At 50.1% G+C, this 16787-nt stretch overlaps 1 protein-coding gene across 2 annotated transcripts in view; it reads left to right on the top strand.

Annotated features, from left to right (window-relative positions):
* Window positions 1-16787, top strand: part of LOC119446479 (zinc finger protein 260) — a 73385-nt gene continuing 56598 nt past the window's right edge. Inside the window, exon 1 of one of the 2 annotated variants that reach the window (XM_037710916.2) lies at window positions 1-677. The gene's annotated coding sequence lies outside the window, so the exon portion shown is untranslated. Of the gene's footprint in view, window positions 678-719; window positions 1189-16787 lie in introns of those variants that run through there. The other variant, XM_037710917.2, reaches the window with a different exon arrangement.

Genomic DNA, 16787 nt, shown 5'->3' with positions numbered 1-16787 from the left:
GCACAGGCGGCATCTCCTGCCGGCAGACGACGCGGCAGCGGCGGCTGCTCCTGCCTAGAGGGAGCCGCGGGCGCCGCGAGAGGGGCCCGGCGACGACGCGCGCTTCGTCGAGATTGTAACGTGGTTGGCCCCCCCTACCTTCCCTACATCGATGAAAAAAATTTTCCTTTTCAGTGCTTTTCCTCGCGTTTTCGATATACGTGAGCCGTGTTTCGGGCCTGTGCGGGACATCGGCGAGTGGAATTAAAATGTGACAGCATCTCCCGACATGGAGCGTCTCCCGAAGCGCCTGCCGACGGACAGACCCGGTGGTGGTAATGCCGTCTGCGGACCTGGCCAGGAATGGCGCTTTTTTTGTGCATCGCGAGTGGTTTCTCTTCAAGCGCTACGAATGATTAAAAGCGAGGAGGTGATTAGGCCTACCGCTTCGAGCCCAGCTCGCCAACTCATCTGTCAGCGTGCGAAGTCTCCAACCGTCTCCATGGTGAAAAAACGGTGCCGGAACGAGAGGTGAACGCGGCGTTTGTCGTCCCACACGAGCGTCCGTCGCAGGAGAGCAGCAAGAGACGCTTGTTGTCTTGCTATTATTTTTTTTTAAACTCGCCTCAACCCACCCCGGCCCTGCTCAGCCCCGCCGCTGGCTGCCACCGACGGATTGGCGCTCGATCTTCGAACAGGTGAGTAGCACGGCACGAGCCGACCGTCTTTTTCTATTTTTGATCACGTTATCGGCGAGACCCCAGGCCGGCCTGCGTGTCTGCGCGGAGAGTTTAGCGCGCCTCGCACGCAAGTCAGTCAGCACCCCCCTTCTTTTCCCTCTATTTCTGACAAGCGTCCGTCTCCGCTTGGAAACGGACCAATCCTCGATGCGATAAAAAATCTGCGAAAGAAAAAAAAAAATAAGATAGAGGGAAGAAAGATAAATCGCGCGTGTCGTTGACTTTGGCGGCGAGAGGCTCTGCATTTCACGAGCCTAGCGGCACGAGCGCGTGCATAGCGACGCGAGAGAGAGGAAAAAAAAAAAAAAAAAAGAACCGCGAGGCGTTCTTTTTAATTATTATTCTCGGCCATTTTTCTTCGCTCCAAGTTCGAGGCGTTCGGAGTGGTTCCCGAGAGAGACGAGCTTCAAGAGCGCACCGGGTTTCCGATGTAGGAAGTCTGCTCCTCAAGACGCGAGAATAATACCAAGTAGGTCAGACAGCCGACCGGCAGCGGCGAGCGCGAGAGCGAAAGAAAAAAAGAAACGGCGAAAAAATAAAATAAAGAGAGCCAGCCAGCCGGCTGGCTTTCTTGTTGTTTATGCCGCCGCCACGCTTTGCTGTGCTCTTTTTTTAGTGCGCTTTTTCGCGCTGCCATTGAGCGCGCAGACGGCGGCGAGGAGAAAAGAGAAGCAATCGCACAAAGATAACAACCCTAAACAGTTCTTCTCTCTCTCGTCGCCGCCGTCGCCGCCGCGTCGCCCGCAGCCCGACGCCGCCGTTTGATATTTAAAAGAAAAGCACGGCATTTTCGTAGTTCGCGAAGGTCTCGGCGCGATTTGGAAATGAGAAGCGATGACGCTTTCTGATAGTTTAGTGTCCGTTTCTCTTTCTTTTCCCGATTGGTGTTCAGCTGGCTGTTTCTTCATCTTTTTTTTTTTTTCTTCGGCTTGTTGGGTTTCTCTCGCGGTGTGTTCTGCCGGTCCCGCGATCAAGGTAGCCGCCAGCCAACACGCTCAGCTGGCGGGAATGCTACTGCCGGACAGCCAGAGCAATTAGGCCTAATCGAACATGCACAACGGGTTCTAGCGCTGGTGTTCAGATCGGAGCTCTCTTGCTCGCGCTGAGCGGTGGACTAAGCCTAAAACAGTTAGGCCTAAATGTGAAGCCTAATTTTTTTTTTCGTTTATATTTTCTTTCTTCCTCCAATGTCGCCGAAAGGGTTGAAAGCGAAATCGCGGGAATCGCGACGTCCGTCCGCATGCCTCGTAGCTGCACATTAATTTGTGGCACTTGTCGCGTGCATCACTTTCACCAATCCGATGCGAAATAACGATTTCTCTTGGTAGACTTGTTGGGGGCATTTTATTTTCTGCCTCTCCCCCCCCCCCCCCCCCCTCTTCACCTTTCTTTTTCTTGCTTTTGTTGTTAAGCCGTACGTTGTAGCCTCTGAGGCGCTTCTGCGAGCGGACGGGACAGGCGACACGATACCGCCGTTGTGTGTCGCGCGATTTTTTTTTTTTTTTTTCGACAGCCGTGCGATGCTTTCGCAGGCGTCTGCTTGCGTGGCGCAGATTCGGAGCTGTCGTTCTACACATCGGCGCCCTGTCCACATGGCCAACATTTCGTCCTTCCCGCGGCATGACGCGATTGCTTCATTTTGTTTCTTTTTTTTTTTTTTTGCGATGACTGTTAACACATCGTACTGTTACTTGCGCTAATTGGTACATAGCACATCTAGATGCTATGCCTCAAATAAGACGAGACGCTTGTGGTGTTTCATGTCTTCGTGTCCGTCTTTTTTCGGTCTCTATCATCTACGATAACAGAAGTGTCGATCGATGCCTCCCATATCATCTTGCCTATCCCGATATTCCCGCTCTTCATTCAGCCCGCAACGCCAACTGTCGCGCGCGGCGCGCGCGTTCCCAAAACAATCGGTGTGAGTCAGCCTACGAGCAAGCGTCCGCTTCCGTTACGGGCTGGCGCGGTACATGCCTCCATGGTCCTTGGCCCATTGAACCTGCAGCAGTTGTTGACCTCTTTGGCACCTCCGCCGGTTCGGAGGTCCGCGCGATTTCTTTTAGACGCGGTTTCGATGTCCTTCAAATGCGCGCGCGCGCTCTCTCTCTCTCTCTCTAGACATTGTTCCGCATGTCGGCGGCACGTGTACAAGTTTTTACATATAATCGGCATTCTTCGTCCGTCCTTCCCGACATGCAGCCTAATAGCGTGCCCTCAAACGTTGTGTACACACACGCACGCGCGCACCAAGTTCACGGCGGCGGCGGGCAGCTTCGCGCGTTCATCTCGGGAGATTCCGCGTCGCCCTCTCCCAACTCTCTTCCTTTCTGAATCGCTCTATATATTTCCATTAAACTTTCTTTTAGTATTATTATTTCGCTTGTTTACGTCGCAGCCCGTCGACGTCGCAGCGTCTGGCTCGGCGCGGCGCGCCGCTGCGCTGTAGCCATTTGCTTGAAGCGGGGCGCCGCTGGTTATGCCGAGCCGTGCTCTCTCTCTCACACGCCATTTTGCTCCTTGTTTTTTGTGCTCGACGCCGTGCCTCCTCTCTTTCCGTATCCGCCTTTTTTTTTTCTCTCTCTCTCTCTCGCCGACGTTCTCCTCTTTTCCACTCTCCGTCGGCATCTCCCCCTTCTCCGGCTCTGTCTGGAAACGCGCCTCGCGCTCGTCTTCTCCGGCGAGTATTTTTTTTTTTTTTTACTTTCCTTTTTTTATTATTATTATTCCTTCGTCGTCTGTTCTGCGGTGCGCGCTGTGCAGCTCGTGTAACAGAAAGTATTATTTTTCGCACCAATCGACTCTCGCGGCGCCGTTGTGTTTTGACCTTGTTTCCTGCAACGTTTAATGCATGTTATTGATGGTCGTTCACGTTGTGGTATGAGGGAGGAGGGCAGTGGATCTCGACGCTTGAACCAAGCAAGGGTGGGAGCCGAATGTGGATTTGCGCGGTTGGAACGATTTTGCGCTAGCTTCTCGTTCCTCCTCCTGTCCATATTCACCCTGCGCTGTATAAAATGTCGCGCCGCGTCGTGCTCCGTTTTGGACAATTTCGCAGCAACAGCAGGAAAAGCTTGAGCGACAAATGCAGGGGCTGCCATTCGCGACGGAGATCTTTCTCTCCTTTTTTTTTCTCTCCCTTTTTTCTAACCTGCGATGGGCTGACACTGACGTGTAGCTCGCTCGTCGCACTTAGTGCCAACCCGCTTGTTAAACTTTTTTTTTTTAAGCCCTTCTCCCGGCCCGATTAAAATTGCACTTGAAAAACAGTCTGGCATAAGTGGTTGGCGGAGCGCGCTACGGCTTTCGCGAATTGCTCTCTGTGTCCAACGGCTCGAAATTTATTGCCAATTATCCGACTTGAATACAGCAGCATCCTCCATGTCTCTCTTGCTTATCTTGACGAATACTACCTTGACTATACGCAAAGCGCATCTGCGACGTATATTTAAGCACGGCGTCGCCCGGATTCCTCGCGCCAATTTAACGCCGCGCAATAAATACACTGCTTTATAATAGCCCAAGTGCGTGCCATGTCGCGTCTGCTTGGATCGGCAGTACGAGGAACATATTTCAGCTGATGTTATATAGCAGGGTGGTGCGACGACGGAAATACGTTGGAAGTACGCTTCCATGTGGTTGCTGCTTCAGGGTATGCAGTGGAATCTAGTTGATACGATTCTGCATAATGCGTTTTTCGGGATAATACGCTTTATTTTCCGGTTCCTGTGAAGATCGTATCAATGAGATTCCACTGTAGTTACTTTTGAGTAGTGAACTTTGTAGTAGTGAACTTTTTCAGCTTAGAACACTGCCGGAAATTCTAGCGTTCTTTGCGGTGTTCAGTGTGTCGAATGAACTGTCGTGATAGGTGGTTCTTGGTACGTGTTTGATGGCGATGAGAGGAACAAAGGGAGATTGGACCCAAACGTTTCTTCGAGACAAATGTCACAAATCTAAAGCTTTCCTAATTTGGTCATGTAATGCGGGCTGCCGGCTCACTTAAACGTAAATTAATGCTCGTTGAAGTTGAAAGTAGGTGAAAACTTAATCACTAATGCAAGAGATGGTTTTATGAAATCCTTTGATCAGGCCACAGGGAAGCGTCTCGGTGAGCTTAAAGCACTAAAGTACGTAGATCTCATTGGGATCCATATATCCATGGAGCCACCAGGAATCGAAGGCTACTCCGTGTTACGTAAAAACAGATAAAACCAAGGAAATAACTTGCGGAAACCTTCGCTTCAGTATTTATCCAGAACTAATTTGAAGTTTGTCGCGGCGGTGATCGAATTATGCGTGGGTCACACTGAAAGTAATGTCACAACGCCGTCGTCGTGGTACCATTGTCATCCCTGCTGGCTACGGTCTTGACGATTGGCCAGTACAGGGCATAGTGCAAACAAACACCTGATGGAGAGCGAATCGAGACGACCCGCTACGGCAGCTGATGCACGTATGCGCAGACGTGAGCTCCAACACTAACGCGCCGTCGCCTTCTTCATCATACCATCGGCATCGTTCCAGTATTAGCGTCACGTTGGATTCACGCCGTCGTCGGCTTCACCTTCGTCGTCTGCATTCCGTCGTAGCAATGCCATTGTCATCCGTGCATCGTCGTAGTGTCGTTCAATCGTCATCATTATGGCGTAATAATTCCAGCGTCGTCATACGTGGCATGTGCATGATCGAGCGCAACGAATTCATGTTGGGCGAGGTGTTCCCAGTGAAAATGTGTCCCCAGCTGGGTTGTGTGTTTGCGAATGATCGCTAAGCAGGAAAAGCGCTCTGCACAAACACTACTTAAAGCTTCACTTAAACCGATTCCCACAGCGCGTAGGATGCGAAGTTTTTTTATTTTATTATTATTAGTTCTTTAGTTGATTACATCATTGTTCAGAGGCCACAAGTTCTGAGTTGATACGCGTTGAGCGAATTGCTAGACACGCATTGCAGCAGTCTGTCGGTTGTTGCAGCTTGGCATCGTGTGTGAAACTGGCAGCGACTTCTTGTGCGCAGCGTACGCATTCGGCATAGCACTTTGCTTCACCCTCGACGGAAGCCATGTTGCAAAGCCTTCCACTGAACGAATTTCTCAGATTTCCACTGCAGCGGGAACCGTGGCGCCTTGCATTCACCATCAAAGCCTCGCGTTTTGTACTACCTGAAACCAGTAAACGCCGCATAGAGGGCGCGGTTGACCGGCGTTTCCGCAGCGCCGCCTGGGCAGCGCATCAGGCTCATGGTGATGATAAATTGTATTTATTGAGGGATGGCTCGAAGGCCTATTATGTGGCATAGGAAGGGTATATATATATATATATATGTATATATATATATATATATATATATATAAAGTCAGCGCAGCTTCACTGACTTAACGTCGCGAAGACTGATGAAACAGCGGAGCTGGTGGCTTCAACTTCCCGATGAGTCTCTTCGTACCGTTGCCGCGACGCCGCCTCCTTCACTCGAAACTCGGGGTCTTCGGATTTTCGCCGTCGCTCGGAACTCTGGGTCGGCACGTCGTTGTTGAGCCCATGCTCGAGCAGCTTCCCGTCGTCTTTTCTGCCGCGCCGCTTCTTCTTCCGGAGACGGTTGCTTCTTTGTCCTCGCCATACTCGTCGCCGAACGTCAGAATGCTCTGCGCCGACAGTGCACGCTCTTATACTGCTCGGCAGACCCCCGCTATATCTCACCGGAAAGCGTCGCGCCGCGGCTACGCCGCCGTCTCTCCCAATGTTTCCTTGGCTCCGCCCACTCTCTCCCTCTCATCCTCGCCACTCCGAACACCTGTGGCTGGTGCAGCGGCGCTCGCTTCGCAAAACTGATCGACGCTCGGTACGGTTCAACCTCAGCCTTAAACAGCTCCGCTGTTAAAAGTCCACGTGACCAACGGCGACATACTTCAAACATGCGCTCGTTGATAGTGTACACCTACAAGGCACTTGCGTTGCGTGTGAGCCACGCGTTGTCATCCTTTTGTCATTCGTTCGTGGCTTCTCTTGCAGTTGTGCTTATTCCTATTCTTTGAGCAAGGCCGACTTGTCTTTCTTCTCTCTTTCATGCTGTGTGTTTGTCGTACTGTTTTGCATGAACTCATTCGAGCAGCATGGTTCGGTTTCGCGCTTCATTTGCAAGTCTTGTACAATATATCGTCGTGTTTGTATACAACGTTGAAAACCTCATCACCATTCAGGCGCGGTATGAAAGCTAGACTGCGTTGGTCCCGATGTTTCCGATCGAACACATTTGCTCTCTTTACTTCTCGATATCCCTTGTCTTTTCTGTAGTGTTGTGCGAGTGCAATCGATTGTAGAAGAGCGTCCCACCCTCCTGTCTCTTATGAACAGACAGACGAGTTACACCGTTGATGATGATGATTTATAGGCCACCTCTTTGAAACGGGGTGGTGACACATGGTCACCTAGCTTGCTTGATTTAATCTGCATACCTGATTGAGCTGCCACCTGGCGCCGTCAACAGAGCAACTTACTCAAGAGCATTGCTCCCGATATCAGAAGATGCGCGCTGTGGCGATCTCGGAGGCCATGTCTGGAGCAACTGAATGGAAACGCGTGAGTAAAATCGAACGCGCGTATCACCGGCAGTAAACGTTTCGAGGAAGCGGTCAATTACAGAGTGCTTTCTTTCTTGTCGGCTGCCACAGTGCGGAGCGATTGAACCGCCCCATGTCGGGGGGGAGGTTCGTGCACGTAAAACCGCAACCTCTTGTGTCACGCGCGCGCCGTTCCATCGCTCGTGTAAAAGTCGTAACAGGGCTTCGTTGCAAGCAGGAAGGAAGGGAACGGCTGGGCCGAAAGTGGTGACGTCGACGCTGCAGATTTTTGTAACGCGCCGTCACTACTGTGCGCCGCCGCTGCGGCTTCCGCATTTCGTGCTCTCCGTATGTCTTCCCTTTTTCTTTTCTTTCCTTCTCCGTCTTCCATCTTTTCTTCCGTCGTCGATCTGTCACTCCTTCCTTCGTCCTTGCACCTCCCGTCTCCTTTCCCTCCCCGTTCCTTTTTTCGTCGCGCTTTTCCTCACGCCATTGTTTCTTCTCCCCGGCGCTTCTTTCTCTAGAGCAAGCCGTCTGGGTCGCCGCCGTCGTGTTATTGGTTTGTACCGTGTTTCTCGGCCGCGATAGCGATTCGCTTTCATACTTCGCGTTCGCGCCATTGTTTGCTTTCTTTCTTTTTTTTTTTTTCGGTCGTTTCTTTCATTCTATCAGAAAAGGCCGGAGAGTCCTTTCTTCCTCGCTCCGCTGTCAGATCCGCTCGATGCGGTGACGTCGGCAGCACCCGTCTCTCGTGTTTGATTGTCTCGAGCGCGAGTTTTCTATCTTGGTACAGTTTTTTTTCTTTCTTTTTTTAATTTACTTTTCTTTTGATTTTTACTTCTTTGGCCTTTAATCATTGTTTCGCAAGGAAAATCCACTCGCGGCGGCGTCTGGCGCTGCTGTTTCGTCGTCGGGGCCTTTTGTTTTGCCCGCCGCCGCCGCCGCTGCTGTGAGGGCTGCCTCTCGCTCGCCTCACCTGCGCGTCGTCGTGTGCTCGTCTCCTGCTCCGTCTGTGTCTGCTCCCTCCTCCTCGTCTTCTGCATCGCTCGCGAGCAACGATTGATATGCGCGCACTCCTTTCTTGTACTACCGTCTGGTTTCTTCTTTCGCGCCCCTTTTTTACTTTGCTCTTTCCCGCGTCCTCCGTGGCGGCGGCGCTGTTTGTTTTGGGCTGATCGTCTGGGTTGGTTGTGGAGGGCAGCAGGCGAGCGGTATTTTCTGTCTGCGCCGCCGCCGCGCTGCTGTTCGTTTCTCGGGCAGACGCGGAAAGGGAAGCGGCTGTAATGACGCGTCCTTGGCCAGGGTTACGCCGCGCGCGCCGGTAGTGGTGGCGGTGTTTGTGCGTCTCTGTTCATGTGGCGGCTTGTTGTTCAGAGAGGGGCGAAAGGGCGAGCGTTTTCGGTTTTCGCGAGGTCGTTTGTCTCCCTCCCTCCATCTCTCTCCTCGGTCTATCTATCGCTCGCTTGGTGTGTGTGTGTGTGAAAAATGTGTGCCTTCTGTTTGTGCGTGGTTCGCTTCCTGGGTGCGGGGTCGCGTTTGCCGCGCGCGCGCGAGCGGGAGGAGACAGGTGAGAGGACGCGGCATCCTCTTTCTCGCCGCCCGCGGGTTGAGGGACGGACGTTGGCCCCCACCCCGAATGATCGATCCTTGTCGCCACCCGGAACGAACTGCGAGACCGCGCGCCGCCGTCGCGCGATTGTGGTAACGTGCTCTGCGAATGTGAAACACTGTTGCAGCGGGTTCGGTGCGAAGAGCGTGCGTAGACTGTGTGTGTGTTTGTGCTTGCGCGCGCCATCATGCGCGCAATGAACGCGCTCGGTATCTGCTTGCCGTAGCTCTTCACGTGCTTGGCCAAGATTGGGGAGACTAATTAAACGTTATGTAACTGAACCCGTCTTGTGTGGTTCCGTTTAGCTGCGATTGCCGATTCCGTTTAGCGTGCACAAGTCTCGGGCAGTCGGGATCCTGTAATCGGTAGGTGTTTTGAGAGATAGAGAGAAATTGCGGATCGATTGTCTCCGGCTTCTGATCTGAGGAATGTACAGCCTCCCGCATTTTTAACTATAGCGCGCGAGAACACTATAATATGGTCGTGCGTCGTCCTGAAGGAACATCGCATTAGACGACTCTTGCACAGGAGAGTGCTTAGTGCGCGTGAGAGTACTTCTGCCGGTCTCGCTGATTATCGCGGCTTAAGGGCGCTAAAACGACGCGTGATGGACAAGATGCGGGAGGCTGTACATCGGCGTTTTCGTCGTCTGAGTGATTGACCAGTCATCCTTTAACGCTCCCTGATAGAATCGATAAAAACAAATGCTGGCACTTGCGACGAATATTGAGAAAGGGCACACATACACTTGTCTTATTTCGTGTCGTGTCGTAACGTTTTATTTTTGTCGAGGTGCAGAGACCAACTACAGGTGTGCAGCCTAACGGTCGAGAGTTGTTGCCGAGTGATCCCGGAAAGAGTATACGGATCGATCGGCGCCGAGAAATTCGCGTTGGCGCGGCGCTGCAGTCGAACTAGGCGTTTTTCTGTCGTTTTTCACTCCGGCAAATAAAATTATTGTGATGGCTAGTTAAGATGACTACATCAGCGCATCCGCCGACCTTTCCTATATGGTCCGAGTTATATTCTGACTTGTGGTAAAACCGAATCAATCGCAGTGCCGGGTTAGCCGGGCGACCCTCTGTCTTCTCTCTCTCTCTCTCTCTCTCTCTCTCGAGGAAGTGACTTTACTATGGGGAACTATGGGTACACCCTAACCCGATTACCTCCTCTGCATATATGCTGGATCGACGGACGCTGGACAATTCACTAGCCAGCGTTGGCAAGCAACCACTGTCGGAGGATGCTATTCTCGGCCCATGGCGTGATACCACAGCTGCGAGGCCAGATTACAAAAACGCTAATGAGGTTACCCTTTATGACACGAAACTGGATGCGCGGCTTCAGTATAGGACCGCTGTCAACTACTACTACTATATAGTCAAATCTACTACAGTAGCGGTCACGTCTTGTCATCATCATTCGTTACTTTCACACCCCTTCCCCAGTGCAGAGTAAGCAGACTAGAGCGCACCAGCACAGGTCGACGTCTTTGCTTTTCCTGTCAATGAAATGTGTCTCTCTCTTCCCCCATCTATCTATCTATCCATCTATCTATCTATCTATCTATCTATCTATCTATCTATCTATCTATCTATCTATCTATCTATCTATCTATCTATCTATCCTCTCTGTTGTCCTCTCTCCCAGTCATTTTACTCCCCTATACCCCCATCCCCTGCTCCCTCACTGCTGACCGCCGTTGAAGTGTCAGCAGACGGTTGCGGTCGGCAGCAATTTTCTTCCCTTTCCTTGTATCCTAATAAGTAACAAATGACTACTACTGCTATAATTAGTTGCCTTTCTAAGCTTTCTATACGGCGCACGTAGAGCTGGCGAACAAGTTGCTCAACGACGGTGTAACTGAAAGGGCGGATGACGGTCGGACGCTGCAAACCTACTTTTCTTTGTATCCTTCTATCTATCTCTCTTTTAAACCGTTGTTGCTGCAGTAAAAGGACGACCTCCATGGCGTCTGCAATCGTACCGTTTCGAAAGAGGTGGTGCTCGTTAAAGAAATAAATCTGAGGTCCGTCCGTGTTGCACCACGCGCGCTTGCTCTTCGTCTTTTCTCTTGTGCGGGCGGATTGGCCGCTTCGTATAAGAGCAGCGCGCCCGCGTGCGGTTTGCGTGTGGCTGCAGTTTGATGCACGCGCGACAACCTCCTTGGCGCCGCACTGCCGCGCGACCTTCCACGTTCCGTCGTTTCGCTACAGCTATATATACGTGACCGGACCCCGCAATGCCCGTCATCGGACTACACGCAAGGACTGCGCAAGTACGGCACTGCTGCCGGATTCTGGTGCAGCCGCGCTCTGCTTGATCGCCGTTGCTTTTTTCCCCCTACCTGTGGCCGGATTAACGAATAATTAACGCACAATCATTAAAAAAACCGGGGCGGCAGTGCGTCGCTTGCTTTAAAATAGTAGTGGGCGACGTGGCGACAGATGTGTTTGGTAACCGAGTCTCCGTCTTTGCCGAATAAGGAACCAATCGAGTAGCTTTTGGCGGGAATCGGGGCAGCCAAGGTTGCGAAGGCGCCGTGCGTGTGCGCGTGAGAGAGAGGGAGAGAGAAAGAAAGAGAAGGGGAGGGGAGGGACGAAGAGAAGTGATGCCACTGACGGGCTTGAAGGCTACAAAAAAAAAAAAAGTACCGATAAATCAAACCCGAGATAAAAGAAGCAAGCGTTTGTCTGAACCGCCGCGCAGCGCCCGGGCTGCTATAAGCTGTGTCGTAATTGTGATCCGCTCGTAAAAATAGCCGCGCGGCAACGGGCCTCCCCGAGGGTCACTCGGCGAGCGGACTTACTGTGCACGGGTTGGGTTATACTATAGTACGCAGCGTTTTCGGCGGCGCTAATAGTTAACCCCCTTTGTGGCGACCGTTGTGATGCTCCCGCTGCCGTTTCTATTTTTGTCGCCGCTTCCTCGTATACTAGTATGTGTGTACTACGGCGGCCATTTTCCCCTTCCCCTTCTCGCACCAAGACGTGACGCGCCTCCTTTCCCCCTTTCTTCTTTCTTTCCTTCTTTTTTTATTCTTTCATTTCTTGCCTGCGCGTTCTATTATTATTTCAGTTTTAAAAAAAGCTCGAAACTGGGTTTGCAGTGTCCGTAGTCGGTCCTTTCCGGTATATACACGCGACGCTGTCGTCAGGCCCCACACAGCCTCATCCGGGCGCGCCGGCCGCTTGGCCCGTATACGGCGAAGAAAAGAAGAAAAAAAAATGCTGCTCCATTGCACAGTTTGGAGCCGATGTACAAGCGAAGGTTTCGTGAAGCGGTTTACTTACACGCTGTACAGCTGTTCATCTTCTGCAACGCAGTTTTTTTTTTTTTTTTTTTTTTTTGCAGCATGTGGCGATCACGTGCCCGGCCGACTAAACGCGGTGACCTCCGCCACGTGATTCAGTGCGACCGAGAAATTACGTACACACCGTCTCCGGGATCGGCCCACTATTCCTCACGCCATCTTTCGGGATCGGCCCAGATTGCTATCTCCGGGGCCGGCGCGCCTTACTCGGCAAGATGCCTACCGAGCAGACGCGCTCGGGGAAAAAAAATTGCGCATAAATGTTTCTTTGATAAAGGAGTAGCGTGCTCGGAGGCATAGGCAGTCGAACTCGGATATATCGAACTCGAAGGGATCGCGAAATAGTTCTATGTATCAACAATTCGATATAAAAATAAAAATTTTGTACAAAAAGCTTCAAGGGGATTTTACGGCTCTTCGTTATACACGATAATTCGTTATATCCGGGTTCGGCTGTATTGTTGCGCTGGGTATATTTAGGCGTCGTTTGTTGTTTAATTGCGTAATTCCGTAGAGAGCGGAGCCGGCCATCGTCACATGTATAAAGCGGTTGTACAGATGGGGCTACATATAGGCCGCTTCGTTATATCAGTGTCCCCATGTGTGAACTATTCGACAAGACAGCAGTAGCAGCCAGCCACGGTCAGCAACTGACGCAGCTGCGCCATATGTGTGCAAATGGGAGCCGGACGCTCTAACCAATCTATCGCTCTTAATTGCTCGCCGGTTTGATGATAGAAATACCAAACCACCGTCTGCAGATATATCGCCAAACGTTCGGGGTGTTGCGCACCACGATGACTCTGAGAGTTGTGGCGTGTGTGTGTGTAGGCACTTCGGTAGTGTATTAAAACCATGCTGTGGGCATTGCAAAGATGTTGGCACAACAAATGAGTTCTTCCACCCCGGCTTTCATTTCGCAGTAAATTGTCGCGTTCTGAAGCGTATCCATTGCTGCTTTTCGCGTCCGTGTGTGTGCAAATGATCGCGTGGCATCCATTAGTCGTCGAGGTGTTGAGAAAGACTCCGCGCTATCAAAATTTTGGCTGCAGGCACTGCTTTTTCATTTGAGGAGGGACGTCCAGATTTGAGATCCAAGGATGCTCGTCGTCTTAGGTTGTGTGGGTGTCTACGAAGGCCGGCGAAAGGCTTCCTCTCTCTCTCTCTCGCTCTCTCTCAGTTTAGGCTATAGAAGCTGATTGACCAATATGGGGGTTCTTCAGAAGCACGAAGACACTGAAAAAACGAGAAGGGCGATACCGGGCTGCCATTCTGTATATGTATAGCCGGAAAACACGACGCGTTACAGGACGAAAACTGCAGTTACCGGTGCCAGCATGCCGAGAGTAGACGCGTGAGGGCGCGCCACAAATGCCGCACTGTCTGCGTGCCGTGCCTTTTAACTTAAGCGCTGGGCCTCCCCCAGAAGTTGCGCGACATATACTTGTACCATGGTGCGACTCCAGATTGCGCTTCGCGCGCAACGAATGTGCTCTTAATAAGCTTTCCTCCGAGACAGTGGCCTCGAACGGACACAGTATAGTTAACTTAATAGAACACGTTTTGCTGGGCTTTACGTTGGTGTGCATTTAGACGGTGAAAAATAAAAATAAAAGTGCTACCAAAGTGGTCAGCAGCGATGTTAGTGTCCACTTTGCATACGCAACACTTATTTAGTTTCCTAGCTAACTTCGTCTGCTGTGCGGATGTTTCTGCGCGTAGTGCGCGTGCGTTTACGTAATGTATCACGTGGTTCACCGTCTGTAACCCGCCCTTTGCTGAGGCGAAGTGACTGCATGCAGTCGAGGGTAATCGCTATATACCGCGTTTTGTTTAAATTTTAAATATCCATGGCGCGCGTATAGAACAATTCCGCCTGCTTAGGTGGATTACCTATAGAGAGGCGGACAACACATGCACGACAATATGCAGTGTTCAGGTATCAAATTAAGAAGATTCGCTGATTAACCTTCATTGTTATTAACTTTGGCTAATTTTGCTATTGCGACATTCAAGTTAAGCAGTAGTAAAGTCACGTCCGCCTTTCAGAAATTCTAGAGGACCAGCACCACTTTTGAGGTATTATTGCTTCAACTGCGCTACGGAGTACATCGGCGTTCCAGTTAGGTTTTCAGGAAACTTTCTTCCTTTTGCAGTTAAGGAACGATCATAACTTGAACGCCAATGCACTCTTTAGCAGATTTCGGGTGCGGATTTCTCGAAGTTCGTACCAGTCTTAGAACTTCTGACATGACTTCGCTGCGCTGCTCGTCTTTCAGTTTTTTTTTTTTTTTTTTCAATATCCATGCGTGTCCTACAAAGTGAATGATTAAAGAAGTTGATTTGTCAATGTTTTCAACTATTGTAGCCGGGCGTTGCGATTTCCAATGCAGCTAATTTACGCCTCTTTCAGGAAATCCACATGAACAGGCAGAAAGAAAACCGTCCTCTGCCACAGGCGATTTTTTTTTTTTTTTAGTATGTACGAACTTAAAAACAATAAGAAATAGGTGGTGTACGTTCGCATTATGAGCCAAAGTTATGGCGACGGCTCTTTCTGCTAAAATTGGCGGTAAGTGCCACTTGCGCAGAAACCGCGTGCGAGGTCGCTGCTGAGACGTGTCACCGCGACTGTGACAACGCTTGCGTGTACTATCTGCATACCTGCCAACTCTCCCGAGTTTGTCGTAATGTTGACAAATTTTGGTTGGTTCTAAGATTTTACGAATAATACGTGAAGTATTGCTTTAAAAATTTGATTCTGTTCGCGAAAATGTTTAATTGGATTGAAACACTACAAAATCGTTATGTTCGATTTATTTACTCTAACTATTGCCGTACTTACAGTGTCAGCCATATGAAAAAAAAAAAAAAAAGTATCGACCTTATACCTGATCTATTGCTACGTCGAAAGATATCGCGTCCGTCTTTTGTTTCATAAAATGCACCATTTTAATCCGACTCTACGAGTCACGCTCCGAGTCGGTGTGCCTTGCAGCCGCACCGACTTGTATGCTGATTCTCTTATCCCGATAACTATAGCACTGAGTGGAACCACCCGCCTGCCTCCGTCGATTCGGTCACTGACGTCATCATGCACGTTCAAGACGGCCACCGATAACGAATATTGTGCCTGCTCTCTGTTGGAATTGTTTTTTTTTTTTTTTCTGTTTTACCACTCCCCTCTGTAATATTCGGCCTTGAGAGTAGATAAATACATGCATAAATAAAGGTGCTGAAGGACGGGCGAGCAAGATTGGATAACAAAATAATTTCGACGGTAGCTGCGCCGTGCTTTTGGGGCACTGCAAGGCGCTAAATGGGTGGCTACCTGCTTCGAGCTAGTTTATTGAGACAACTTCCTGAAGCAAGCTAAATTGGCAAAAGCGAGATCGCTGAAATGAAGTTCAGTGATCTTAAAAACACTTTATTGCTTCCTGCTCCTTGTGTATAGTGTGCCTAAACGTAAATAAAGTGCGTACGTATCCCACAAAAGGTGTTTCCTCAGGGATTAAAAAAAAAAAAAAAAAAAAGAACGCGTACTTCTGCTTTCCCTCTCCGCTTTAACCCCTCTCCCTTTGTCGTGTTCCTGAGTGTTTTTTTACGAAGTCTAAAGTTCACAGGTTGCCAAGTATGTGTATATGCGTGCGTCACCACAGCGGGAAGTAAATGTAGCTATCAGCGACTCATCGGCGGGGACTTGAACATCTCGAAATAATAATTAAAGGCCATCACGACAGTGAGTATAGACAAGTACGAACTCGCGATCTACGTATATTGGGCGAGCGCTGCAAGTTTAATCAGGGGTCACAATGGCGCCAGACTGACGTGGCAGACAAAAAAAATAGTTTGAAGCGTCAAAACAGTTGCGAAGTGCAAGTTAAATTAAAGCAGTGCGCGTTAAAATGTACGAGGTATATATACGCTGTGATGCACTTAGTAGTGTGCAACGCGTTTGCGTGGCTTTGCGTGGCAAGTATAGTGACCCATGTGTATCAGCTGCACCGCGCGTTAGTGTTTACACACGCAGCCGAACCCGGATGTATCGAACCCGCATATAACGAATTATCCTGTATAACGAACAGCAGTGAAATCCCCTTGAACATTTTTGTATACAATTTTTGCTTTATATATCGAAATACCTATATATCAACTTTCTTGTGATTCCCCTTCAGATTCGATATATCCGGGGTCGACTGTATTCAAAAGCTTTGAGGCCAGACCTGAGTGAGATCAGTTACCGGGCACTCCGAAGCTTATAGGTGTGTGGGAGTCCTGCCTTTCTCAATATATCTGGATATGGTCCGAATACTCGCGTAGTATATATATATATATATATATATATATATATATATATATATATATGTGTGTGTGTGTGTGTGTGTGTGTGTGTGTGTGTGTGTGTGTGTGTGTGTGTGTGTGTGTGTGTGTGTGTGTGTGTGTGTGGCTTCGGAATCTTTCTGAATTTATAAGCATGTCGGAGACCCGCAGCAGGGGGTGGGTCAAGCGAGGTCAAGCATGCAGTTGCCTGTGGCGTTCTGGTTGCTCGGCGCAAGGGCGTGGGTTTCGATGGGGGCATTAGGCAAA

This window comes from Dermacentor silvarum, chromosome 3 (assembly GCF_013339745.2).
Source record: "Dermacentor silvarum isolate Dsil-2018 chromosome 3, BIME_Dsil_1.4, whole genome shotgun sequence".
NCBI lineage: Eukaryota > Metazoa > Arthropoda > Arachnida > Ixodida > Ixodidae > Dermacentor > Dermacentor silvarum.
Note: the sequence above shows the minus strand (reverse complement) of the source record. Positions and strands in the feature narration are given on the sequence as shown.